This window comes from Camarhynchus parvulus, chromosome 1 (genome assembly GCF_901933205.1).
Source record: "Camarhynchus parvulus chromosome 1, STF_HiC, whole genome shotgun sequence".
NCBI lineage: Eukaryota > Metazoa > Chordata > Aves > Passeriformes > Thraupidae > Camarhynchus > Camarhynchus parvulus.
The window spans coordinates 60,567,873-60,595,724 of NC_044571.1; the positions used below are offsets into that span (position 1 = coordinate 60,567,873).

General features: G+C 40.1%; 1 protein-coding gene across 9 annotated transcripts in view; it reads right to left on the minus strand.

Annotated features, from left to right (window-relative positions):
- The window catches only part of ENOX1 (ecto-NOX disulfide-thiol exchanger 1), a 362,160-nt gene that overhangs the window by 280,278 nt on the left and 54,030 nt on the right, over positions 1-27,852 (minus strand). For all 9 annotated transcript variants that reach the window (XM_030971239.1, XM_030971057.1, XM_030971146.1 and 6 more), the window contains one exon: positions 6,703-6,779. The gene's annotated coding sequence lies outside the window, so the exon portion shown is untranslated. The remainder of the gene's footprint in view (positions 1-6,702; positions 6,780-27,852) is intronic.

Genomic DNA, 27,852 nt, shown 5'->3' on the forward strand with positions numbered 1-27,852 from the left:
ACTTACAAATTTCTTTAGCTACTGGTAACACAGCTAAAAATGGCATTCCAAGGTGATTCTAATTTTAGCAATAATAATAAATCTTATTTACCATATTAGTCTTAAAGTTCTATAATTTTGTCACATTTTGCATGAAAAGATAAGCTCAACTTTATTTCTCAAATTGTACCATTGATGCTGCCTTAGAAGCAGCCACTTTCATCACTATCACATGTAAAATCTCTGCGGGATTAAGCTTTAGGAAACACTTTCACAAAAAAGAAATGCCTCTAATTAAATGTAATTAATTTACTAGTGCCCTGGAATTGCAAGTATTTTAAAAATAATATAAACCTCAAGCATTTTTTTTGCTTTGCATGTGATAAATGCTACAATCACTCTTTTCAGTGAAAATACAGAGGAAATAATATTAGGTGACAGCAAGTTCATCGGAGCAGGTCAATTGAGATTGTCAGGATTCATTAGCATGTGTGTGACTGGTAAATAATTGAGTTAATTTTAGGCTGAGTGACATATTTAGAAAACTATGAATCACCTTATTTTGTGAATTTAATCAACCTTTGCTCTTCCCTGGATAATTCAGTGTACATCTGCAATATTAAGTTGCAACTGACTCTTCACTCTGTTGCCCTCACAAATGCTAGTGGTTTGCAAAATTTCAAAACCATCAACTGTATTAAATGCTGGCCTCCAACAAGGATTTCAACACAAATAAAGCATCATAACTACAAAGAAAACAGAAGTGAAAAAAACAAACAAGCAAACAAACAAAAAAACTCCAAAAAAAACTTCCTAGAAGCTGAAGAAGTTACTTTCTTCAACTGAAGTTTTAGCAAGATTTAGCTGAAATCTCTATTTGCTCTGTCTCTAAGAATAAAAATGCTTAAGTCCGCAAGATAGCAAAGCAGAACAATTATTTCTCTGGAAACTTTCCCAAAAAATAGCTTCTGTTTGAAAAATTTAGTCAATCCTCAAATGCTTCTTTGTGACACTCTGTTAGCCCAATTATCTCACGTTACAAAACAAAAACATTGCACTGCATATGGATGTTCCAGCTTTGGCTCTGAAAAATGCTACTTTCAACAGCAGGAAACATCTTTTTTCAAAACTTAGCTTCATTTGGAAGTAAGTCACAATTCCTAGCTAAAGCAAACTATTCTTTTACTTTTCATTGGATGTCTTCTGATCTGTTAGAGGGTTTCTCTTCATTTCTGGAAGAAATTCTATTAGCACTAGATTTTATATTGAATATGACAATAATTAGGTAACAGTGGGTTTTTCTGTGTAAAATTTGAGCTGTGATATGCACTAGCAAAAAGGCCAATTACTCATCAGTTTTGTAGTTTGAATATGCAAACAAGTTGCTTGTGGATTACTGGCAGCTACAACGTGGGCTCTGACACTTAACTGTTATTAATACACAGAGCAATTAATGTAATTATAAATATGGGAAAAATATCAACATTATTTAAACTAGTTAGTTATTAGGAGGTAAAATACTTTGTCAGCTGTAATACAATACAAATTGCTGCACAGTGTTCAATGTGATTATAACACACATATATTCAAAGTACTACAGTTTATATTCTAGGTCTGTCCTCCAGGGATCAATTTATGATATTCTATGCTGGGTATTTTATCTTGACAAAATAAGGACACTTTGTTCATGTGTAGCTACATTTGGCTAGCACACATTTTCTGTGTGGGTAGGATTCCAGATCCAACCCTTGCACAGTGAATAGGGATACACATTGGGATGTATGGGAGGCATCATTAGTATCTACACAAAAAGCACCACACAAGTGTGCACCTGCCTCTCCAATTTGGAAACATTTTCCTCAAGCTTGTATCAATTTTCTTCATTTTTGGCATTGCTTTCTTGAGTGTTCGAGCTAAAAATCCCACTTGGACATTTACCATCTACGCCCCTTGCAAGCAGAGGATATAGTGACAGGCAGTGACTCTGCAGGGGAGGTTTGGGAGGTCTACTGAAATGATCCATGCAGGTGACAGACAGCTAGGTGAGCAATGTAACATGGACAAAACACACTCACATAGGGGACTGCTGCTTTCTTCCATAATCAAACTCATTAATCCATTTAAGCAGAAGTACCTTCATTTTCCTTCATTTTCTTGCACTTGGAATTAAACTCCTGCTCAGAATTAATGGTGTTACAAACAGCAGCCAATCTTAAACAAGACTAGTTCAAATCTTATTAGTGCTTTATTTTTTAAGTCTGACAATTGTGTCACCCATTACTGACATCCTCAATTATTAACACCATGTGTTACTGGGTAGCATATGGCATGTTTAGCAGCGGGATTCGGCCACAACCGCTCCAGTGAGTTAGGAGAAGTTGCTCCCAGGTACCAAAGTGGTGTCCTTGTAATCACCTATCGTAAACACACATTTTCCTAGCTCTGCCAAAGGAGACAAATAGATGCAACACCCTGCCAAGTCCGAAAAGCAAAATAACTTTGATTGATAAAAGGGACAACACAGCAGAGGTGCATATTACTAGATCCCCATCCCCTAGATGAGGAAGCAAATTAAATATTAACAGGGAACTGCTAAAAGCTGACACTTTCTCTAACCAAAGCAAATTGCTGCTGCCCAGTTCATAATGGCTGATGCACAGTCCTGCTTTATTTCCCAGCTGCTCCATGAGACTGATTCAAGCTCAATGAAAACAGTCCTTTCTGGATGCAGTCTCAAGTAAGAACAAGAATAGACCAAATATCTCAGTCTAATTGATTAAACAGTTCTGCTTAACATCATTATCAATGGTCTGCATAAGGGGATCAAGTGCACCCTCAGTCTCCTTGCAGAGGACACTAAGTTGGGTGGGAATGGTGATCTGCTGGAGGGCAGGAAAGCTCTGCAGAGGGATCTGGACAGTCTGGATTGATGGGCCAAGACAATTGTATGAGGTTCAGCAAGGCCAAGTCCTGGGTCCTACTCTTGTGTCACAACAGCCCCATGCTGCAGGCTTTGGGAAAAATGGTTTGGAAAGCTGCCTGGTGTAAAAGGACCTGGGGGTGCTGGTTGACAGCCAGCTGGACATAAGCCAGCAATGTGTCCAGAGAAACTTTTCTATCAAATCATGGTCAAATAAGGCAGAAGTACTACTTCCCTACTGGTTACAAAATGGAAGATCCATGCATTACTTTTTCCTGATAACACTACTAAGCAAAAAGACAGTTTGAAAGTGTTTCCAAAGAGGTAAAATATTTGTGTTTTTAAGAAAGCTCAGTGCAGAATTCAGACAATTTTCTGACAGTTGGTGTCTGAAAGTTCTTTGTTTGATCAGAATGCCTTCATTTTCTTTAAAGAAAGCTAATTTGCTTAGTTGGTATAGAGTACGTATTCAGTGTCCCCCTTCCAGGCGTCACATCTCAACACAGTGTAAGTCATTCTGCATCTCTGGAGGGCTCTTGTGAGCCATACAGGCTTTCAAGACTACCAGCCACCTCCCTGGCCCCTAGAGGAGGGGACAGCCAAAGGACTGCCTCCACAATGGGTGACCACCGCCTGCTGTCACTCGATAGCAATGCCCACGCAGCAGTGCTGAGGGACTCCATGCCCTGTGCCAGGGCTTTGTTCCATGCACAGCCCTTCCAGCTGAACTTCCCACTTTCTGCCTGCTTGCCACATTTCACATTACTTTCTGGGTTTAATGTTTCAGATTTGTGTGAAGTTTAAAAAAAATAAAAAAAAAAGTGGGAGCGTGCCAGTTATTCCTCTGAGGTTTCAGAACACTAACTTTGCAGTTCTTCTGCTGTTTGGCACAGGCTGCCACAGATGGAAGACAGATATCTGTCCGCCAATGTTTAAAGAGGACCAGATTTTTTTGTTTAAAATCTTTTGCTGTTCATCACTTACAGCCATACAATCAGCCAGACCAGCCCTTCCCTCCATAACAAATGCATTCACAAAATGAACAGGGGAGACCATTGCCTGCACAGGATTCACACACCCAGAGATGTCTGGGGTGCATTGGGACTGCCTTGATGGATAGTTTTGGAAAGAAAGGGGCCAATTTTTTCTAACCTGGCTTGAAAAGCTCTGAAACTCACATACCCTTCTACCACAAGGGAGCTCATTTAATGACAAGGAAAACAAAGTTGTCCAGTAGCCTTTTCAGCAACATCAGCCAGGAATTTGCTAATTTTGAGTTGGTCCAACCTAAATATCTGAGGGAAGCTGTTGAATTGGTGCATGCTCTTGCTAAATCAGCTGTGTTCCCTTGCCTGCTGATGGCTGCTGACTTAGTCTGACCTCAGATACTCCAGCTTCCTCCCCCAAGTGTTACAGTCGCTCTCTGCTATCACACCTGATCTTTCACAAAAGTTCCTGCACCTTCCAGGCTTGTCACAACAGCCCTTGGAGCATAAGCTGAAGCCACCTTGACACAACAGATTTCCTTTTTTTCTTGGAGACACGCATATGCCACAGAGACTGCAGTTCACCACCTATACAGTTCAAGCACTCCTGAGCACACCCAAGTGGGATAGCACTTTTGCAAACTGGGCAGCACTGCTGCTTCCTTTTCTTCACCCCCCTTTCTTTTTTTTCCCTTTTAAAGTAAAAAGTTGGCTGAAGCAAGTCTGTTTGAAGTTAAGTTCCTAATTTATGCTCAGTGAGCTGTCTTGTGCTGTATCCAAAACTGGCAGAGAAACATTGTCGACCTTTCCTGGAACCCCTATGCGCAGCCTAGCAAATGAAGCTTTCTCTTCTGCTCCAGCATCCCCGGAGCCTGAATACTTCAAGGATTAAGGATTTCTTGCTTATGCAGAAGGGCGGTGTCTGCATGACTGTGTGCATGCAAGGAAAGCAGAAAGTAAGCTATGTCACAAAGTCCTGCAGTGCTCACTCCTTTCTTCCTTCCTGCATGACACCTTGGGGAAAATTCAGGGAGAAAATGAATGCTGCAAAATGACAGGCACTGGACAGTGTCTGGAGGAAAGCAGGTAAACTTGCTACCCCAGGGACAAGGGCATGGCTGGCAGGAGGGGAGAATCCAGACGGCTGGTTCTCTCCCAGCTGGGGATGAAGAAGTCACAGGTGAAGCAGGGCCACGTGCCTTACTAATAGCAGCAGCTTCCTGCTCAAAATAAGAAGCAGGTTCACACATTTGTTCTCCAGTTGAGTTCAGACGTAAGCTGCAACACAGATGTTCACAGGGCACAAAGGGGACACCCAGCAGAGCTGGCTGCAAAAGAAAATTTACAGGAATGACAGCAAGTTGCCTTTTACAGCAGGCTCTCTAGAGAGGCAGTAAAAGGAAAGCTCATTCCGCTATGATTTTTTTTTCCTGAAACTCCTCCTTGTGTAAGGTCTCACTACAGCTAATCTCCAGAGACTGCAAACGAATTAAGAAGAGGAGAAAACATAGGAAAGCAAAATAAGAAAGCAGAGTAGAAAAAAAGCAGAAGACATGAGAGTCAAGAAATGTATCACAAAAGGTAGCAGTAAGGGCATGCCAATAGATGTGAGAAATATTAGGAAAACATAAACATCGGAACATTGATCTTTTTCACACACTCTGAAAGGGTGATTAGACATCCCATGGGATCCTCTGACAGGCCTAGACACAGGTCTGTACATCCAGGAGCTCCAGCAGTAGGACATTAGGTGATCCAGGCAGGTACCTGACTCCATGCATAAATTGGAGACAACGGTTCTTCTCCGTTTTAGCTTTTGCTAAAATTTAGCTATTTAGTTTTTGCTAAATATCTTGGGACCTACAGGTGAAGCATGCTATGAAGATATGTTGCATTCAAATTCTTACAGAATAAGCAACTTAGTGCAAAAATCCATTTTTATGAATTTCATGCATAAGCATTTAACCTCTCCCCATTTTTAAATCTCTTCAAAGTTTCTCACACAGATCAAGGTAAGTCCAACTGTTACATCCAGTATTCAAGAAATCTTTCACTTCTTCAAACTGAACTGAATCTCAAAAAAATTGCCTAGGTCTATGAACTCTTTTGAAAGAATAAGAACTTCTAAATCTTCTTTCATTTAACGTTCTCCATTACTAGGAGTTCAGCAGAGCTTCAAGAACCATAAAGTGTGATCTGACTTTTAAAAAAGAAATCACCTGGAAATTGCTTTGTTATCTGCAAGAATGTATTTCTGAAATTGCCTGAATATTTTCTGTAAATGATTGAAGTAAGATGTGAGCATCACTGAAACACCTAAGAAGAAAATTTCCAGGAACTTCAATGTACTCAAGTTTTCAACCTTTATGGTAATTTCCTTCCCATATTTAGTTATATTCATACCTTTGCTACCTTCAACAGTTGCAAAAAAGCCCCAAAGGAAACACAGATGTAAAGCCAGATGAAGCACAGCCTCAAGTAAGGTGGGATCAAGAGAAGAGCCACTTCCTCTCACTGATTTTACCTTCAAAACTTCTTACTTGCTTGTTGAGACTCACCTTTTGGTTCACTCTCAAGTTTGTGGGTTTGGCTAAACATTAATCTCTGAGCAACTGTGAATGTCATACCCTTCCAAATTTCTGTCCTACAGTAACCATGTGTTATTGAAAATTCAGCCTGCAAAGATCCATCACAGTATCCCATTCACAGCAATTGAGATTTATCAAGAGCTGTAAGGAGCTCAGCATTAAACTATCAACAAAACTCACATGGTCCAAACCATCCAACACAAAGCATGAATGTATCCATGACACGTACCTATTTATTGCAGATACTTTCCCAGTTTCAAGAAGCATATAATCTTGAAGAACTGCTTCAAGTTCAGAATCCAAGATCTGATAAAAAAGATTATATATTTTTAAAGTCATTAAAAGTATACAGCTTAAGCACATAAAATGAAAAAAAATATATATTGTGCAAAATTACTACTTTGAAATGAGCCCGTGAGCCAGTCCTTCTGAAGCTGTGCATCACCTGAGACATGTGGGTGATAACAATGATGGTATGGTAATTTATAGCACATTACATTTAAGGTATATAATATTGTATAGATTCTTAAGCAACTTCTACACGTGAGTTCAAAACTAGTAGAAAACTCAAAAAAAGTCCCAAAATTTTCAAATAGTAATTTTGCTACAATCATTTGCAATGAAAAAACAAACACAACATATTGAGTATTAAAACTGCCAGTGGCATATCAGAAAATATAAATTATTTAGGAAATCACAAGCATCCTTATGTGCATTTAAGGAGTATTCTGCCTTTAGCTTGCAGCAGTGACACGAATAGGGAAACCACATGAAACAGTGAAGTGAATAGGGAAACCACATGAAAAATCAAGGGTATCCTTAAGTGCATTATTTCTTTAATGTTCAGAAATGCTGAACATGGCAGTTCTGTTACAGGTGTGAAATTATGGATGTACATCCTTGTAAGGATACATATAACACCTAATCACAATTAGTCCCAGAGTCTCTGTAAATTTTCCTGGTGATTCTCATACAGTGACCCTGAGCATAATGCATTTATTAAACCTGATGTGCTTAACAAAGCAAAAATTGGAAGATGCAGTAGTAGAAAGAAATAGGCTCAGAAGACTATGGAAGGACACAAAGGAGGAAAAAAAAAAGAAAAGGAAAAATGGGAAGAAAGTTCATGTGTCCAAATGCAGTTGGTCTGATCTCTGTTCTGCATAATAACCATCATTAGTATATGCTCTATTGAGTATTTTGGTGGCACTATTGGCAACTTAGCATTCTGCAACAAGAAACACCTTTTCACACAGGACTGCCACGCAGTATTATCTTTAAGATATCCTGTATTATCTTTAAGATAATAAAGAGCCTATATTTTAAAAAGTCTTGTCTCTTTTCTTTCCACAGAGTTTTTCCTGAGCTTTGTACAGCAGCTGTGCTACTGGTACCTACCACATAATTCCCAGTGAAGGCAAAGAGAATCAGCTATAGAATTGTCTACGCCCACTATGCATCAATGGTCACCAGCTGGGAGCACCTATGTGTCCCAGCTGAAAAGCAGACATTTGCTTCTCCAAAGGATCAGCCCACCCAAGGAGTCCTGGACTCCCTCTGTTCCCTTCTGTGAGCTGGTAATTTTCAAACAGAGAGATGAAATGTAAATATCAGCATGGGTAATTATTTCACTGCTCATTTTTTGCAAGATAATCAGACAGAAAGATAAGACTCACTCTGAGGAACAGAAGCAGTAGAAATTTTTATCCAGCAACAGCGTGAAAGATTCTGCCAATTCTTCTTACAAAAGCAACAGCTCACTGATTTGTAGCTGCTGCCTACTTTCATGTGCAAGAGCAACAGAAATCCCTCACTGGTATTCTCTACATATTTTCAGGCAATCACTACAAATATGACAACTTCTAGGATTATTTATTCTATGCACTGTGTAGCCATTCCTGCTGTTGATGTCAGCTGCAGACAAGCCAGGCTCAGAAGCTCAGATTCAATCACACAGGCATGAGTAACATCACTACGTCTCCACCCTTTGCACCTCCTACTCAATTCCCCAAAAGATATTTCCACAATAATGCATAATCACAAAGAGAATGTCATTAAAGTGAATCTCAGCAAAATACCATCTCTAAAATGAGTGGGAGCTACTTATTAGATAATGCCAATAAAAATCTGGAAGTTCAGAACGCGGCCAAAGTTTACCCTTTATTTTCTACAGTAATATCCGTCCTTTTTTCTACTTCTTCATCAGTTAGCCTTGTTACAACTTTTTCCACATACAATCACAGAAAATCTCCAGATGGAAGGCACCCATAGAAGGCACCCAAGAATCACTGAGTCCAGCTCTCTGCTCCTTGCAGGACTACCTAAAACTAGGCCAAATGACTACAAGCATTGTCCAGACACTCTCTGGATTCTGACAAGCTTGATGCCATGACTATTTCTTTGGGGAGCCTGCTCCAGTGACTGACCACCTACCCAGTGAAGCACCTTTCCATAATGCCCAATCTGAACTTCCCTGCAATTTCATTCCATGTCCTTGAGTCCTGTCACTGGTCCCCAGGGAAAGGAGATCAGCATCTCCACCTCTGCTGGCCTCTCCTGAGGCACCCCCTAAGCTATGTTTTGCCTCTTATTTATCCCCTTCATTTCTTACCCAATTTATGACTGCCCATTTTACCTTCACTTGCAAGGCCTCTGCAGTTGACAATAAGCACTCATCTCACCACATCTTGACAGGAATTACCACCCATCAGATGTAGCACGTTAACTACCTAAATATAGGCTGTTTCCTGCCTGAAACATCTTCAGCCAAGTGACCTTGACAATAAGTAGAGATTCCAGGGACTGAACTGTCAGGTCCTGCAAAACCTGTGTCATAAAGGTAAACTTCAAACTGACCAGGTGCAAAACCCTACTAATTTGATAATGTATGAAATTATATTTCTCACAGACACATTTCAGGGTATTGTTGACCTGAGAATTTCTTATGGCCTATTTACAGAGAAATGTTATGAATTATTGCATGGCTGAGATAGCTCTGCGACAGAATGTTTGCAACCAAAGATAAGAACAATTGTGTGTTAAGTACAAGCACACAATTTGCTGTGCATAATATTAGCAGGGTTTATTTTAGAATTGACCACCCACCTGACTGTTCCAAAAACCTCCTGGAGTTGCTACAAGATGCCAGAGAAAGTTTTCACTTGTAGCAGACTTTCTGTCTTTAATAACACCAGCTGTCGCTTTTACAAACACATTATGCCCTTCACATATTATCCCATATTCTGCAAACACCAAAAAACCCCAAACTCTCCCACAGTTATTAACATCTGCTTCACTTACTGATTCTGACAATCTGAAGGACAAAGGCATGATTTAACAGATTGCTCCACATAAAGCAGCTATGCAGTCCACAGAAGGATTCATCAAATGCCCCTGTCAGAGAGCTTTACAAAGCGCAGCTTAATGAACGTATGCAAATTGCTATAATATATAAAATGCCTGATACCACTTCAACAAGCAACGTGCCTATGAAATCTAGGGAGAATGGTAAGAGAGATCAATCTAATTTGTCTTTGAAATAAAGTGATTCGGTTTCCTCCAGATAATTTCAATGGTTTTTTTTTTCTTGAATGCCCTGAAGCACACATTACATACAAAGAACTACTGCTTTAGGCACTGGAAGATGTGATTATTCAATAGAAAAAACATGCAGCAAGAGACAAACTGGAAGCACACTGGTAGTCTTCAATATTTTCCTTCAATGTTTTGACATTCTGGCACTTTTAAAAAAATGTTTTTTCCAAGCCTTGTTGCATTTAAACAGCCCCTGTTTTTTTCTGGTGTTGCTTGATATGAGGTTGAAGCCTGAGTGCAAGTCAGGCTGATAGTTACAGCATGAGGAAATGCTCAGATATGAAAGTGCACCAGAAAACAACATGCATAGAGGATGATTGCTGCTGCTGCTGCTGTTTTCAACATTATTGATCTAGAAATCTGATCTTTTTTTTTCCATCAAGATAAGGAAAGAATAGCTTATGAGCAAAAAATACTTTTGATGGAAAAAATCAACATTTTCTAGAGCTTTATCTCTCTGGAGAACTGAAAGTTCTTCTCACCAACTGACATCAAAAAAGAATGTATAAAAATACCCTTGTGTTTTGTCAAAGAAGCTAAAACCCACAATCACCCTTTAAGAAGTTTGTGGAAAAACAGACAGAATGCCTCTAATTTTTTTTTTTTTTTTAACTTACATTTAAGGGCAGGCAGGTGTGAAACAGAAAGAAGACTGTGAAGCACCACAATTATCTCTTTGTATCTCATTCTGGGACCATAAAAGGAAAAGGAACACTAGGTAACACTTTCTCAGGTGGTTCTTGGTTATTTTAGGAGAATTCCCAGTGTAGTATTTGAACAGATAAACAGTTTCAACTCTTACTTTATGTCACAGTATGATAGAATCACTCAGGTTATAAAGACCTCTGACATCACCGAGTCCAGCCATTAACTCAGCACTGTCAAGGCCAGAACTAAATCATGTGCCTAAGCACCACATCTATGTGACTTTTAAATACTCCCAGGGCTGGTGACCCAACCACTTCCCTGGGCAGCTTGTACCAATGCCTGACCATCCTTTTGCTGAAGACTTTTTCCTCATATCCAATCTAAACTTTCCCTGGCACAACTTGAGGCCGTTTCCTCTTGTTTTATTGCTTGTAACCTGGGAGAGGAGACTGGCTCCCACCAGTTTGCAACTTCCTTTCAAGTAGAGAGGGGTAAGGTCCTCCTAGGCCTCCTTTTCTTGAGGCTAAACAATTTCAGTTTCCTCGGCCTCTCCTCACAAGACTTGTGCACTAGGTCCTTCGTGCATTAGATGATTCTTGTTAAAACAGAAGTAATTGCTGTTACTGTCAAAGCTAGACACAAATTTTGCTCAGTGCCGTAGGCAAAATGACCAAGATCAGCAGTACTTGGTGCAGGATTCTCAAATCTCTCAATCATGGGACCACAGTTTCTGCACTGAGAATTAACTAAATTGTAAAATAAGAGTCCAAACTGGAATACCATGTCAGAAATGTATTGTGATCTCCTCATTTTAGAGGCACTAACTTGTAAAATCCTTTCCATTCTGTTACACTAAATATTCAGTATGTGCCAGGCACCGTGTAAAAAGCTTTTATTTCTGAGCAAATGAATATACATTAGAGTGAGTGTTTATAACATTTTTCTAGCTTTGGGTTTATATAACTGACAATTAAGGGGTGATATCTTCAACACTATGTATCACTTCCACATGCCAGTATCACTTCTAGATGCCAGTTAGCAATATTTAACAAAGGAGGCAATTCTCATTTTTATGTCTTTTGTTTTTGTATTCAGATTTGGTCCTCCAGCTTTGCACTCAGTCAAATACTAAAATCAGGGAATAAATGAACATGACAAGCCTTCCTTTATTCTATCTCATTTCTCGAAATAACTCTTTCAGCTTCCATCACTACCATCCCTATTTTAAATTTGTTCTTTTAAACACAAATCTACTAGTACAGAAAAATCTCTCCCCTTTTGACTGTGCATCAAGGCCAACAGATTCACAGCTGATATAGGTAATAAAGGCAAGTTAAGGAAGGTCCATGTCACACCTCCTCTCTTATCTCCTGAACCTATATAAAGATATACTAATTATCATAAAATTAAACATTCTAACTTTTCCCTGAAATAGAAAATTATTATTCTTGGGAGTCAATCTTCTTATAGCTCCCTTATGATGTAACATCTAATGGATTTGAGGTACAAAAAGAACCTCTAATACAGATTCCAGATTCAGTTTAAGAAAACAGCTTCAATGAAGTATATTAACGTGTAGACCATCATTGACAAAATTACAGTCACACTTTGTGCAATAGAGTGTGCTACATGATAATGCACAAAAGCATTTTTTTAACCCGTTACTTTGTGGTGGTTTTTCAGGATTCTTTTCCTCAGGAACAGCAGCACTTAAAATCAGGATGTACTGCTTTAACAAAATAGGTGTGAAGCAGAACCAGTCCACCCTGTCCCACATCCCTACCCACTGACAGATTCCTGCCATCCACTGCAGTGAGGATATTAACCCATCACTGTTATGGACAACCTACACATGCTGGACAGCAGCATAATCAGTAACAGCAAATGGTTCTGGGACAATCCTGAAATGACAGTGAAGTAGATAAGAAAGTGCAATCCTTGGTTTGATAAGCTCCTTGGCAAGCTAGTACAAACCCATGTTCCCTGTTAAAAAAAGAAAAATGAGAAGAATAAAAAAGTTGGTTAGATTTCAGACCTTTTTCTACTCAAAGAAAGCGAATTTCCAGTGGCTGAAAATGCCCTCTTTCCCTGAGCTGTGGGAAAATGCAAGAAAGGACTCAACCGCTCAGAAGTATGTCTCAAAAGTAGCATCCTAAGACTCCCAACCTGAAATATTTCTGTGGAACTACTGAGCAACATTACTCAATACTTCTGAAGAGAAGGGTCCCCACCTGCCCTGACACAGGCAGGGGAGGCAGACAACACAGCCACTGCTTTCGGTTTGACAATACAGAGCCTAAGCCACATTACTCCATCTCTATAGAGTGTCTGAGATACAAAGAAATGTGCTGCTGTCACTGCAGTCTAGAGGTTGGAATAGAAATTTCATTAGAAGATATATACCTTTTGTGGGTTTTTTGTTTTAAAAGCAAGGCAGAAGAATTGCGTTCTTCATACCAGTGAAAGACTGGCTAAACAGCTGAATGCAATAGAGGCAATAAATCTCTAATCCTTTACCTTTCTAATTAAAGTGACAACTCTTGGAAACTCCTGTTCAAATCATCATAAGGAATGTAAAAAAGAGTTCCAGTAAGTTCAATACAGGTAATATTTTTTACAAGACTTATAAGGACAACATGGGTAAATTCAGTATGACCATGACATTCATTTGTCCTGGAAAGTCCTCAAATACTAGTACAATAACATCTGAAGAGTATGATACTCCATTCCTGCAAAAAAGGAGGAATCACTCAGAAATACCCACCAGTAACATCCTGTCTTAGAAACCACAGGTAAGTCAAAAAATCCGGAAGAGAAACAAGAGAACCACCAAATCCTCCTTGAAACAGACACCTATTATAATGGGGGCCAGAGGCAATTCCCAGCTGTTTGCTTACATTACTTGAAAGAAAGAAAATGATAATGTTCTCTTCTGTCACAGAACCAGCACAGAAGATGGAGCTGTGAAGAGGAGCAAGATCAAACAACTTGAGAGGAGTCTAGGAAGTCTTCCTAAGCAGTCGCTCATGTCTGGTGTTAGAAAAGGAGGCCAGGCACCAAGATGTCATTCTCTGAAAAGTCAGATCCAATGAAGAATAGCTTATCAAGATAGGAATAATTAGCAGACAAGCTAGTGGCAGAATTAGTTCACCATGGTGATGATAAAACAGTATTAGGAACGCAGGGCAATTCTAAGAAAAGGCAGCTAAAAATACCTGCCGAGCTCACACTTCTCCCAAGTTCTTCTCATCTCCAGCATGCTGATGCTTCAAAGTTAGCTGTCCCAACAGACAGCCCTGTACTGTCTGCCAGTGTCACGATGACTTATAGCATGCTGTGGTAGGCTTGCAGTCTCTGAGGATTGCGTGTCTCTGTGAATGATGAGGAGAGCTGCACTTTGTTCCAGTTACTCTGAATTAGGAGCAGAACCCATTGACTAGCAAGCTTTCAGCACAGGTTTCAGCTGGGAAAAGGCTGGGTACAGTGCCTGGGCTGCAATATTGAAGGAATACACTTCTCAGAAGGATGAACTGAGTCTCGTCCAGGTTTCTGTTCCTGCTCTGCCCAGGAGGACTGATGACACAGTGTCTTTTCCACAGAGACACATGCACTCTACACAGGCCCTTCCTAGCATCACCAACAACAGACCAAGACCAGAGTCCCATATGGTTTTCAGGAAGAGACATCCCACTCCAATGGTCTGGCAACAAGAAGGAAATTCTTGGACCACAGCCTTCTGCCCTCTGTTAATAACCAGCAGAAGCCACTAACCATTGCATTAAACAAGGAATAAATGATAGTGCAGACACATGAGCAGTGGCCAGTCTCCTGTTTAGCCCTTTTTGTAACACTATGACTTCATATTGCATGCCTGGCAGGTTTTTTTTTTTTTTCAATCCCTGTAAATACTTCTACATATTCTCATAAAAACTTCCCTAAATTTACCAAATTCTCTCTTCAAGTTTTGTTTTTCTTCTCAACTAGTGCACTTGGAGTTACTCCAAAACTTCACCCCCTTGGGATGTCTGAAAAATTTCTGTTAATGTTCAGTCTAAATTCATTCAGGACTAATTAATAAACATATTATCTTGAGCAGTTATTATTCCTCAGTTTCAACATCTCTCCTCCTTCTCTGGTATTTGCCCTCCAAAGGAATTTAGTACAAAGGTTTAATTTCCTGGACGTTATATACAAGTTATTAGGAATGGAGGCTTAGCATATTTTGTCAGAAAGTCTGACAGAAGGTAACCAACCACTGGGAAAATGTATTTAACTTTACTTTTCCTTTTTTTTTTTTTTTAACTAATAAACAAAAGGCAGATGCTAATTTCTTTTCCTAGTTACTCCAGTATAAACCAGGAATGGTTGGACCTGTATGGAGAGCAATCCATAACCTGTGGCTAGAGGTAAGAACTGCATCTGAGCAGGCATCTGCCCAGGGCTGCAGTGAGGATTGTGAACACTAAGCTGTCAGCAGAGAAGAAATACCTGATAGAGAAGGGAAGAGCGACTGGCATCTGTCACGTAAGAACCATTTTGCAGAGGCCTTCAAAAATGAAAGGCATTGATCATAGATTTCCTTCAGTTCAAAGAAACTTGAAAACCAATATATCTGGCATCTAGGCTCATACTCTCTGGGTAAATGCTGTACCTGCTTCAGTTCAGATTGGACACAGTTCAGTGGGAGGGTGGCTGGTCTCTGGAGCAGGCTCCCCAGGGTCGTGGTTACAACACTGAGCCTGTCAGAGCTCAAGGCACTTCTGGATGATGCTGTGAGTCACATGGTTTAGCTTTAGACTGTCCTGCAAGGAGCAGGGAGTTGGGCTCAATGATCCCTAGGAGTGCCTTTCAACTGGAGATATTCTGTGATTCTATGCCTATGCAAAAGGCAGTTTCATCCACCCCATTACTGAATGGAATCATCATTCCTGTTGAATTCAATGCCATTCAACTGTGTTAGGAATGGTCTCAGGGCACACAGTGCATCAAACATCTGCTGCAAACATCTGCTGCATCAACATCTGTTTTGAAGCTGAGGTGGCATTACCATGGCCAACACTGACTCTTCTCACTTCTTGAACCACAGTATCCAAACATCCACACACCCTGTATTTAAGTACGCAAGGAAGTCACATCCAGGACAGAGGCCTTAGAGAGAAGTACATACCTCTAATGCTCAATTCCTCTCATCCTAAATGTGGATACCTAAAACAGCTTAGTTTAATTGCATGCAGCTATAGGGTTCAATGATCATAAAAGGAATCTAGGGAAAGTAGCTTTGATGTAGGCACTTCTGCCGTAGATAAGAAAGTTGAGACAAATTTTATGACTGAAGTCTGCCTCAGGAGAGCTGGCATTCAGACAGATCTGAAGGCACAAACACTGGTTCAAAGGATGGGTTTTCAATGACATCATGATCTAATCTATAAGTCTTTATTCAGTCCTTCCTTTTCTATTTGAATATTAAATAGAAGAATTTGAGATTTGGCTCAATGATAGCAATAAAAGTCATCGGGAAGGCTGATTTATAGGAAAATATTAAAATAACTAAATATGTATAGCTTGACTAAAGCCACTATTGAAAGGGAAATATGATAATTATCTACAAGCTCTGAAAGGATACACACACTAAGGATTTTTTTAATAGGGTTTTTCAGGAAAATATAGCTGAGAATAATGTGATTATACCAAGCAAAGTAAACTTTAGGCTGACAGGGAAAAATTCTTATAATGAAGTGTATTCTATTGTATAACAATCTTCCAAAGGGAATTGGCTGAAGTCCAATCACATCACAAAGTCTGTCCACGACTGGACAAAGATCTGGAGAAGACAATCTTGGTGCAAGATGGACTAGATGACTCAACATCGCTTTTTCATTTTTAAATTCCTACCATTCTGCTGTATTAAATAATCCAGTAAATCAAACGGAAGAGGGAAATAGGCTTAGCAACAATTGCACAGCTGTTTCTTCTTCGAGGTCTGCGGGCTGCAATCAGTGCAAGACACACTGATTGCACAGAGGGAGGAAACATCTGTATGTGGTCAGAGCACTGTGTTAATTCAGGGCTTCAAAGTTGCATGCCTGATGTCCCCTTTTCCCCCTCTTAATACAATAACATTGCCAGAAGAATCGACCCTGTGTTGTAAATGTATCAATCATGATTTTTGCTGCACCAGCTACTCATAATTGGTTTAAGCTTTCTTGATCTCAGATGCCAACCGGTGTTAAACAAAACACAAAAATACATAGCCTGTGGGCACATATTTCCACTGAAATGATCTTGCCACATGTTGATCTACAAGGAGTGGGGCAACAATGTTTTCTTAAAGTTGTGATACTCATTTTTAAAGCCAGGCAATATTTTACTCATTATTTTTGAAGAGGCTTTGACATTTTATAACTAAAATATCCTGCTGAGAGTCTGTGCTAATACACAGTCTGTTTTCTGTTACAGCTAAGCCACAAGTAACAGAAGCCTTCTCAAGGAACGACTATTCAATTTAACTGTGGATTTGATTTCTCTCTCTAGAAAATATTATGTATATATAGAAATTTTATGTATATATACATAAAAATATACTTGTTCTTTCAAGTGTAACACTAGCTCTCCACAACTGATTTCAACTCCGGTTTTCCCACTGCAGTCACACTCTGTGATGCTGACCAAACGCATGTACCCACTTCATGGGAGAGATCTGAGGCTTCAGAGAATCTAGTTAGGATGTACAGCAGGAAACAACTTTCCTAAAAAAAATTATATGAACATCATCTTAAGAATAAATCTGCATACCATAGGGTTTTTTGTTATGTTTTATTTTATTTTTTGTCATGAGAGGTTTTTTGCCTCAAGTGCTCAATTAAGCAGAGACAAGATTTCTTTTTTTCCAAAGAAGGAATATTAATGGAAATCTATGTCTGCATAATAAAGCAGTGATCAACAGCTCATAGTTTACACCACTCATTCTGAATTATTCATGTTATTTCTCCCTGATTCCTTTCCCTTTTCCAAAGAACTTCCCAAATAACAACCCAAATTAGTATTTTCCCACTTTCTTTCCCTTGTCAAAGGAGTTAGGAAAAAGCAAATATTAGAATTTTATCACACACAATCCTTCCAAATGCTTCTAGATGTGAGATTTTTTTTTCTTCTCTCCTTTTAAGACAATACTCAACATAAAGCATGAACCACCCTTCACCTGATGCAGCTGCTAATTCCTACTCCTGGAGACAGAGCTACAGCAATGAGGTGGCAGCTGTGACCCTGCAGCACACCTGCACCTTGCCTCAGTGGAGGGAACCCGCTGCTCTTAATGGGTCTGAACTCACACCGAGAGAAAAACCAGCTGCTGCATTCCAGTTCAGAGGGGCTGGGCACACAGGGCTGCTGCACGGGGCCCTAAGAGCAGCCTGGGATGTGCAGATGATGGAAGATAATGAAGGGGAAGGCACTGGGGCCCAAGGACAGGTCTGGGGATGCATGGGTGTAGAGTGACCAGGGCAGCAGGCAGGGACAGGAAAAGGAGCAGACAGGGAATGGCCTGTATGAAGCAGCATTTTATCATCTCCAAATGACCACAAGGCAGAAGACACTGCCTACTAGAATACCCTGAGAATGTGATGAACTCATTTTACCCTGCAGCTTTCTGGGCAACATGGGCAGAGCTCTGTATGTAAATCCAGCAACAAAGTCTCTGCTGCTGCCCTTGGGCTTGTTTTCTCCGTGATGTCTACGGAAAGCAAAAACAAAAAACAAATAGCAAGACCTGAATACGATGAGACAGAGGAATGGAAAAGCTGATTAAAGCATTTTCCAAATGCCACACAGAGGAACAGATGAAGGAAGAAGTGGAATGACTCTAGTTTACTGCTGTGCACTTACTGTAACACTCAGCATTAGGTACCAGAACTTTTTGAGGTCATTGATTCAGTGTGCTCACTTTTAGAAAACCAAAACTGATATGAAGTCCTGCCACAAGCTCAGATTATTATGCAAAACGTAATGGAAGATTTATAAACTGAATGGGGGGAAAAAACCCCCACAACCAAACAACAATCCCCATCCCCTCCCCCTCCCTAAAAAAAAAAAAAAAAAAGAAAAGCTATAATAAACTACTTTACCAACCAACTAAACAAATACCTGCCACACCAAACCACTTTTATTTAACAGAAAAGAGTAACTTGAAGGCTAGAAAACGCATTTGGAGGCTTGGAATTTTGTATGGTAATCGTCCTACTTCAGCGGGATATCTAGAGGACCAGGTGGTAAAATAGGAAGGAAGAAGCTGGACAGAAATAAAAAGCCTGGAACAGTTGTCCTTGTTTTAGGGTAAGCAAAAGGAAATCATCTCAGCTGGAGAAAATAGGGAAGGCTCCAAATCAAAGGTGCACTTTTCAACTTCAAATTGCTTCCCACCCCCTCACACCCACAGTGAGAGAAGTCATGGAAAATCAAACTGCATAAAGATTGAGGGGGGAAAGCTTTCCTTTTTCTTAAAATCTTCCAGTTAGGGAGTCTGAGTTCTGCATTTTAGGATTAAATCAAAATCAATAGCACCTCCCTTGCTTTGTTTTGAGATGCACATTTTAGCCTACCATCCTGAGGACTCTTTTAAGGTTTTGTTTGAATGTTTTTAAGTTTGGGGGACAATGGAGACAAAAGGGGAAAATCATCTTCACAAAGTATTCACAAATATCTCTGCAGTGTGTCCCAGGAATTGTTAAGGACTACTTTGGCTCTGTGCGTGTAGGGGGTGACACATTCATGTCCTTGTAAAGCCAAAAAACTCTTGGGCTCCCCCTCCACTTTGTAATATTGAGCAAACATAACAATTATAGGGCATTTTCAAATTAGAAACATTTACAAAAGACTACCAAAACTGGCTTGGCATTCTGAATTGGAAGAAGACTATTTGATTACAAATGAGATTCATAGATAACTACACAGAGAAATCCAGTAAGTTTATATGAATTGATTGTTGCCACAATGTTGAAGTGTCTGTGAGTGCAATTGCATTACCAAATTAAGGCCCAAATTATAAAATTTATTCATGCAGTGCAGGCATATCATATTTTAAAATTGTTCCAATCAGTTAGATAACACTCCTTGTCTGCAGAGAAATCCATTCAACAGTTTTAAGATGAAAAATCTTTCCAGTTTTTCTTTAGATCACAGAGTGGGTTGGATTTTTTCAGCTTAGCCCTTTCTAAGAAAAAGAGAACTAAATATTGAAAGCACTGTGCAATCTTGAAATATCTTATGGTTCTCCTGCATTAGATCCCTCTATGGGTTCAGGTAAAGGGAGAACACTTGTCCATATGGTGAATTTTAAGATACATATAATTAATCAATATTAATATTAAATACAAAATAGTAAAGGGTCCCATCTCTCACTTAGGGAAGAAAGGCACACTCTGTCACATTAGCTTTTGAAAGATTTACAACCCAACCAAAGGACCACAAGGTCTGCTGGCTACACAGTGTTTTCGCATGACTGAAAGATTTTCTTGCCACTAACAACATAAATTTAAATTTTAATGGAGCTGTTCTGAAGAAAAATAATTAACATATGGTTGACTTCCCATATATTAGAGAAAACAATAATAGCAACTAAATCAGTATCTTCTGTATAATTTCAGCTGTCTTGGTCATGATGAGTTGCTCATCTGACTCATCTCACAGACATGCCTGACATAATGAGAACAAACACAAATAGTTTGCAATGTCAAAGATTAGCTTTTACCTAAGACAGAGAAAATAGGACCATATTATGAGGGACTACCTAGGAAGCAGCAGCCAGCCAACCATTACTTCTCTGAGTCACAGAAAATCCCTGACAGGTGGTTAATTGATAATAGTGTATCACGAGGCAATCTCTACACTTTCAGCTTGATTGCTAGGCTTCAAGTGAGGGCACACAATCTTGACTTTTCACAGTGCCTCAGTTTAAGGTGTCACTCTGAACATTTGGTTTACAAGCCCTTCATCCTTGCAGAGTTAATTTCTTATAGGAAATTTTTATCTGCTACAAAGGGAGTTCAAACCAATCTCAAACTGTGCCAGTGCCATAGAGGACTTCTTGGGATGTGGTGCCCTACCAATTATGGCCACCAGCACAACATTAGTGGCTGTCAAAGAGAAATCAGGACACTGATTTCCATCCAGCAAACAAGCTCTTGTCAGGACCTGCTGGCTGATGTTTAGGGATCTTAGCTGAAATAAACAAAACAGGGAAATGATTAGTGGCATTGAGTCTGGCAGGCAGGTTCTTATCCTGGCAGACACTCGGCAGACTGTGGGTTTGACTTAGTCACAAAAGGAGGATGTGAAGAAGCCCAATCAGATAACAAAAACAGTCTGCAAAACACATGCTTCTACTTGGGATTGTATTTATTAACACAGCGATTCAAGCAGTCTTATTCTTAGAAGAAGAACTAAAATAAACAGAACAATCCCAACTGTCAGAGTACCACCCATTAATCACGAGGGTTCCTGTGTTTGAAGAAAAACAGAGGCATCTAAACAACCATCAACCCCTTCTCTAGGGCCCCCCAGTTTCAGTGGGACAAAGCAAAGAGCATATGGGAGCTGGAGCCCTGACTGAAATGGTTGGTGAAGGACCTAGAAGAGGATGGACTAAATCCAAGCTGTGGCTATATTACATTTCCACTCCATGTGGGGAGAGATCAGTAGTGCCAAAATGCAATGCCAAGCGTATCTGGGCTAAATCACTCTCTGAAGCTGTCCTCTATGCTGGGGAGAATGGGCCTCCTAACTAACATCTGTAGGATCACATCTGGATTCATCCCACCACCATCTTGGCACAGCAACCTCTCTACAAAAATTTAGCATGCCAAAGGATTAATACACCCATCATTTAACTCAGATGTCCATAAAATGATTGCTGGGGTTCAGAAAATATGAGTGGCATAGTAGAAAAACTTCTGCTTCCATCAATCAGCTTTTCATTAGCATCATTCATCCCATCCTCTATATTCTGAATAAAATCTGCTTTCTCTCTTTACCATGCAAATTCCTCTTACATAATAAATACTGCAACACAATAAATCCTTCAGTGTCCCTTCTCCTTCTAGGGAAACTGTCTCTGCACTGCGTTATGCTGAAAAGGTTTTCCAGACCTCAGCACAGCATTAACTGTGATATTTCCTTCCTGTGCAAGCACATCCAAAGACTGTCTTTTTCATTTTCTCCTTGGTAAGGAAAGGTATTGCCATCAAAGATCTTTGGCTTTAGCTATCAGCCTGTGAATGATTGCATGGATGAAGGCTCCTCCTAGGATTGTCCTAGTTATGAGAAGCCTAACTTAGAGACCTTCCTCCAAAATGAATGAGGTATGAATGGTAGGCTCTTTTGAGTTTTTTTTTTTTTTTTTTTTTTGTTTCTTTGCTCACCTCTTTCGATCCCTGAAAGATTTTCAGACATCATCTAAAGAGAAAAAAATCAACAAACAAAAGCTCACCCTGTTAGGGGCTTTCAGCCATAGAAACAGCTTATAAAAAGAAAATAGCCTTGAACTCTTTTCTTCTAGGAATGCTGCCACAGCCAGAAAACGTGATCCTCTCCTCATGGAAAATGGGTGAATTTCAGAAATAAAATCCAAGCTTGGACCCATCTCTAATTTTCATTCATTGATTCTCTCTTTATCCATACAGTGAAGGAAACACTAAAAAATCTCTGTGTACGTATGAAGGCAACCATCTGTAAGCAAAAGGACATTATCTGAATGTAAGAAAGAAAAGGGAACAGAAGGATCTGCTCCTGTAGTAATTGCTGTCTGCTAGTACAGTGTCATTCTGAGTTGTCAAAACTTGAGACCTAAAATAAACCCCACCAAGTTTTCTTCAATGCTTCTCTGTGTCGCACTACTTCTCTTCTGAACTGCCTTCATAAAATTGAATTCCTCAACAGCCTTGTTACTGACTTTCAGGGAAAATGCCAGGGAGACAGATTTAATATGCAGCTCCAAGACACTTCCTTACTCTGCATTATTACCTCCTCTACTGCAAGAACACTGCTTCTCCTGGGAAGAACTTGATTTCCTTACTTATCAACACCTTCCTCTGCACATCAACGTGTTTCCTGTCAGTCTCCTTCAGTCACATATTAAAAAAAAAACCTAGAAAAGGTGAAGTGTTGCATGTGCTAATGAAAGGCTGATTAGGAATTGACTGCTAATAGAATAGATGCTGCATCCCATATTGCTGTGGGATTTGCTACCACCTATCAAGCCAGAACATGTGTGCACAGGTAGCAAATACACCATGGAGAGGCACTTGTGCACCTCGCTATTAGCCTGAAACAGATTTCCCACCATCGAGCAGTGACCCGTTAATAGCTGACATAATGGAAACCAGCACCAAAATGAGTCAGTGTGCTTGGCAAACTCAGATCATTAACCAGGAGAAAGCGCTCCAAGTAGATCAAGGGAGAAACCCATACCCCAGAGAACATTAAATAGAGAAGTCTTATTAGTGATGAGTAAACAGGTGCAATATCCCTCTAGATTTGGCAGGATGGAACCTCTCATTTCCCACAGAGAATTCCTGTCTGAAAGACTAGGTGTCACTTCTCACAACAGAGAACAAGCTGGACTCTTGACATCCCTTCCCAGGTCCCAACTCTCCAGAAGGGAGCTCTGTAATAAGAAATAAGCAGGAAGATGAAGCACATGGCTCCGACAGCTGCAGACTCACCGCTGTGCCAACGCAGCAGGAGCACGCAGAGATTAAGAGCAATCCATGCACAGATCCGTACTGTACACAGTTGATAAGGAAGACTGGGGCCATCTGGGAGGCACTCCAGTGGTCTGCAAGCCAACTGGGTTTCACTAGGTGGTGGCTATGGTGCTTTTCAGTAGGAAGTCAGGCCAAAAGTAAAACAGAGAAGTGAGATTTTTACCCCTCCCTGCAAAAAAATAACACCAACCAAACCCCAAAACCTGAAGCTACAGACAGATCATTCCAGTTAACAATGCCACCAGAAAAAAAAAAAAGAGAGAAAGAAAGCTGAGATAATTTTATGCCAGGGCTGCGACTGTTCCACTTGAGCAGTGGTGACAACTCACGGCCAATATATGCACATGGAGCAGTAATTGCATTGCAATGGTGGTCCTGTACCAGCTTAAAATATCTGCAGAGGCACTTACATGACAGTTTTGGAACACCTGGTCTATCTAAATGTTTTGACCATTTGAACCAGCTATTTCAAACTTTTTTTTTTTAATTTCTTTTTTAAAGGTGAAGAATTGCAAGACAAAAATACAGGTTTCCACTGACCCAAACCCTAAATACCCTAGTATTTTTCATGTTCTACATGAAAATGCAAATCAAAGCATATTTCCTGTTAACCAAAAATCGTTTTGTTTTTTTAAAGCATGGTTTAATAAGTTTTTTTAAAAAACTTAATTGCCTGCATTGTAGAGCACATGAAGAGCACACTTGGTTCTATGTCAAACAGCTTAAATCATAGAGTTTCCAGAGACACAGCTACCAGGATATACCAAAGCTGCTTGAAGAACTTACATTTCATATTTTCAGCAATCCTCCACTTCTGTTCAGGGTTCTCGGTCCTAGGTTTTATCCTAGAGATATGACATATATGTAGTACTTCTCCATATTTCATTTTTATGAAATTGAAGTGACTCCTTTGATATAAAATATGTAATTTCTTCTCATAAAAGGCCAATACAAGGGCCATTTGACAGGCCAGGATGTTGCTCTACTGTTTGAGATGCCTATCTCAGCAAGCAAGTCTGGCACTACACACAATGCTCACTTGGCTTCATTTTCTTATCTATTTTATGTGCATGAACAGCTGGAGATGGACGTACAGAGGCTTTAACCTTCTGCAGCACATCTAAAAAAGTATACAACCAAAATCTATGCAGCTGTGAATGCCAGAAAGCCATCTGTATACAAATTAATTGCTTTTGGTTTGAATGGTTTCCATTTTTAGCCTGCCATCTACATTTGCACCTATTCAGTGGTTCAGTTTGGACGTAGCAGGGACATGAACCATGCTCCAAACCAGCTCTTCCATCTCCCAGGCCTGCTTTACTGCAAGCCTTCCCTCAAACCTTTCCCTCCCTTGAGCATTTTCTTCCCTCTATCTGTCTCAAAAATCAAGCAAACAAAACTAAGGAATGCTATTTACACCAACACTTCTGTGGAGTGCATTACTAGCCTGAGTGGATGACAGAAGCAAAGCAGAGGCTTATTTTCTGGTTTCCCAACCCCACTTACTTTACAGTGACAAAATCGAGCTGTTCAGATGCAACAAAATCAGCTCCGAGCAGAAGGAACAGCAATGTCAGCACCTGATTGCTTTGAAAAACAACCAGCTGTTCCTTTTGTTCATTAAGTCTGTACTTATGCATACGTATGCATGTACAGTAGATTAACAATACAAATATTATACAAAAAAAATCTCTGACATCTACTTAAAACCTTGCTACTAATTACAGATGTGATTCAGACCAGTGATGTACTTCTAATTAGCAAAAATAAGCAGTCTTGTTTTCCTTGGAGGAAATGAGTATGGCCTAACTAGAGAAAATTAAACCAAAGCTAACACTAAATGCTTTTGCTTTGTACCCTTTAAACAGTTTTTGTTAGCTCTGACGGATCTTTATTAATGACCCTATAAAAGCATCAGTATTATCTAAGCAAATCCACTATTTTCTTCAAATATCTTCATCTGTACATCTCATCTCTGAATGTCATTTCTGTCAGAAATTGAGTGCAAAGACGGAAATTGTTTTAAGGCAGGCTTAAGCTCGCAATGTTTACTGGAAACAAAACAAGTACATGGAAATGCTACAAAAGAAACACAAGAACTTTTCTATATTTACAGAAAGTGCTCTCAAAAAAAAATAGAGCCGTGTCATCCAAATCTGTCCCTTTATAAATATATAAGTCTTTCAAACATTGCTTGCTGGCTGTAGGAACAATAACAACAGCCTTGCCTTAAGTCACTGTGGCCTTCCAGGTGGTATTACCAAACTAAAACACTATTTATTTGTGACCTTTCCCGTTTACTTTACAGTTACTGGTCAAAAGTACAGTGTCACCCTGCAGACATGCATAATCAACTTCATTTTCCAATCTAATTGAGAAATTGAGCTGTTAATGTCAAGAAACATTAGGAAAAAGCTGCTCCACTGAACCTGCTCTGTCTAGCTACTTGGTGTTAGATTGTTGTGATAAAAAACTGCTCTGCATGCAACCAAAGGAGTACAGGGGATCATCATTTTGCAAGGAGGACCCAAATCTTTTCCTGCCCCATTTCTCCCATCCCATCACTGGAGTCCTCGCATCTGCAGCACACAGTGAGCTTCACCGTGAGGCACCGCGGCAGCTCAGGGAGCCCCAATAACCCTTGGGAGTCATGAGCCCTGACCCGCCCCACAAAGACAGCTTTCACCTTGGGTACCAGAGGAGTCACCCATTGCCAGAATTCCATGGGAGAAGCTATTTGGGTCACCTCATAGCCTGTCCTCACAAGCAAGGCCACCAGAGGAGGTAGCTATCACAGGGACTAGGGGAGTCCCAGCCAGCTGCTGGAGGGACTGGAGGGCCTGGGTGTAGATTGGGACACCTGTATGGAGAAAGAGGATCCAGAACCAGCTACAGGATAATTGACACATGGAAGACTAGCTTGTGCACTTGTGTCCATGTCTGTGTGTCAGGGAGTTTGTTCTGGAAGCCAGACCAAAATGGAGGCTTTAGCAGCTCATATGTCCAGGTGCCAGCACCAGCAGAGACAGGATATTTAGGGAACAGTGACTGTCCATGCTGTACACACAAACGCATTATGTACTCCCTATTAAGAGGTCTAAGTCTTGGGCAGCCAAAGAGGGAAGCAGGATGTGGTTACTGCTGCTGTTCAAGTACAAAATGCATATCTGTGGATCTGTGCAGTTGGCCACGTGTATAATGTACATTGTGTGTGTGTGCCCACCAGCACGCTCCTGTAGGAATACATCCTGGCCCTGCTTGGACCCAGGGACATGCAGCTCTGGCAGCCTCATCTTAACTGGACTGCTGGATTCAGCCTCCTCAGAACACTTGGAAGTCCCCAATACAGGCACCATCCATCGTGCATGGTGCCTGTAACTCTGTTAGTGTTAGTTAGTTCCAAACTAACACTTATTTGGAAATAAAGGGATGTAACAGAACCGGCAATTTTCCAACAATCAGTGTGGTCGTGATCCTCTCACAGGAGCTGTGACATAAGATAGAAAGTCCAGCCTGAAAGATGGTCATACAGTCTCCAAAGGTTCTTTTGTTTAGAACCAGTGACTTTTTTTTTTTTTTTTGGTCAGAAAAGTACATTAATTACCTAGCATCTGCTCTTGTTGTCTTCTGTCATGTCTTTGTCTACATACAGCAGCACATTCTTCTAATCAGCACCAAAATGAAAAGTAAAGGAGCACTTTCAGGTCAGACCACTGCACCATAGAACTGACTTAAACTTTACTTATTAGCTCACTTAAAACTAAATTTCAGCATACACTAATAGATAAAGAAACATGCTCTCCTATGTAAGAATAATGGACAATTTTAACACAATTTATGACCTGTTCTATTTCTCCTGTCTGCAGTAACAGAGAACTTCAAGAGCTATGGGTCATCAGAGCCTAATATTTAGGGATGACTCAAAGACAGATAATCTGATCTGCCTCACAACAGCCTTATGCTTCACCTACTTTAACAGTGCTACTTCTAATTTGTACCAAAACAAGATCGACATCAGGTCCCTGGATTCCAGCAACAAAATGTCCCACAGCACCAAGACGATGTTATAAAGTATCATATACCACACACACTTGAGGTAAACGAAGCCCTTTGGCAAAGTAAACAGTAAATGACCAGAGAGGATTACAGCTGTTGGCTTCCTGATTTCCACTGTATGGAAGAAACATAATTTTTTCAAATTAAGACAGTACCAACACATTTTTTCCCCTCAGGATAGGAAGGGAGAAATTTCCACACCATGGAAAACAACAGCACTGGCTGAATAAGGAGAGTCTACAAAGACATCATGAATTAGCAGGAAACTACTTTGGAAAGATAAGATATTAAACATTTTCTGTGGGGAATAAGAACACTGGAGATTA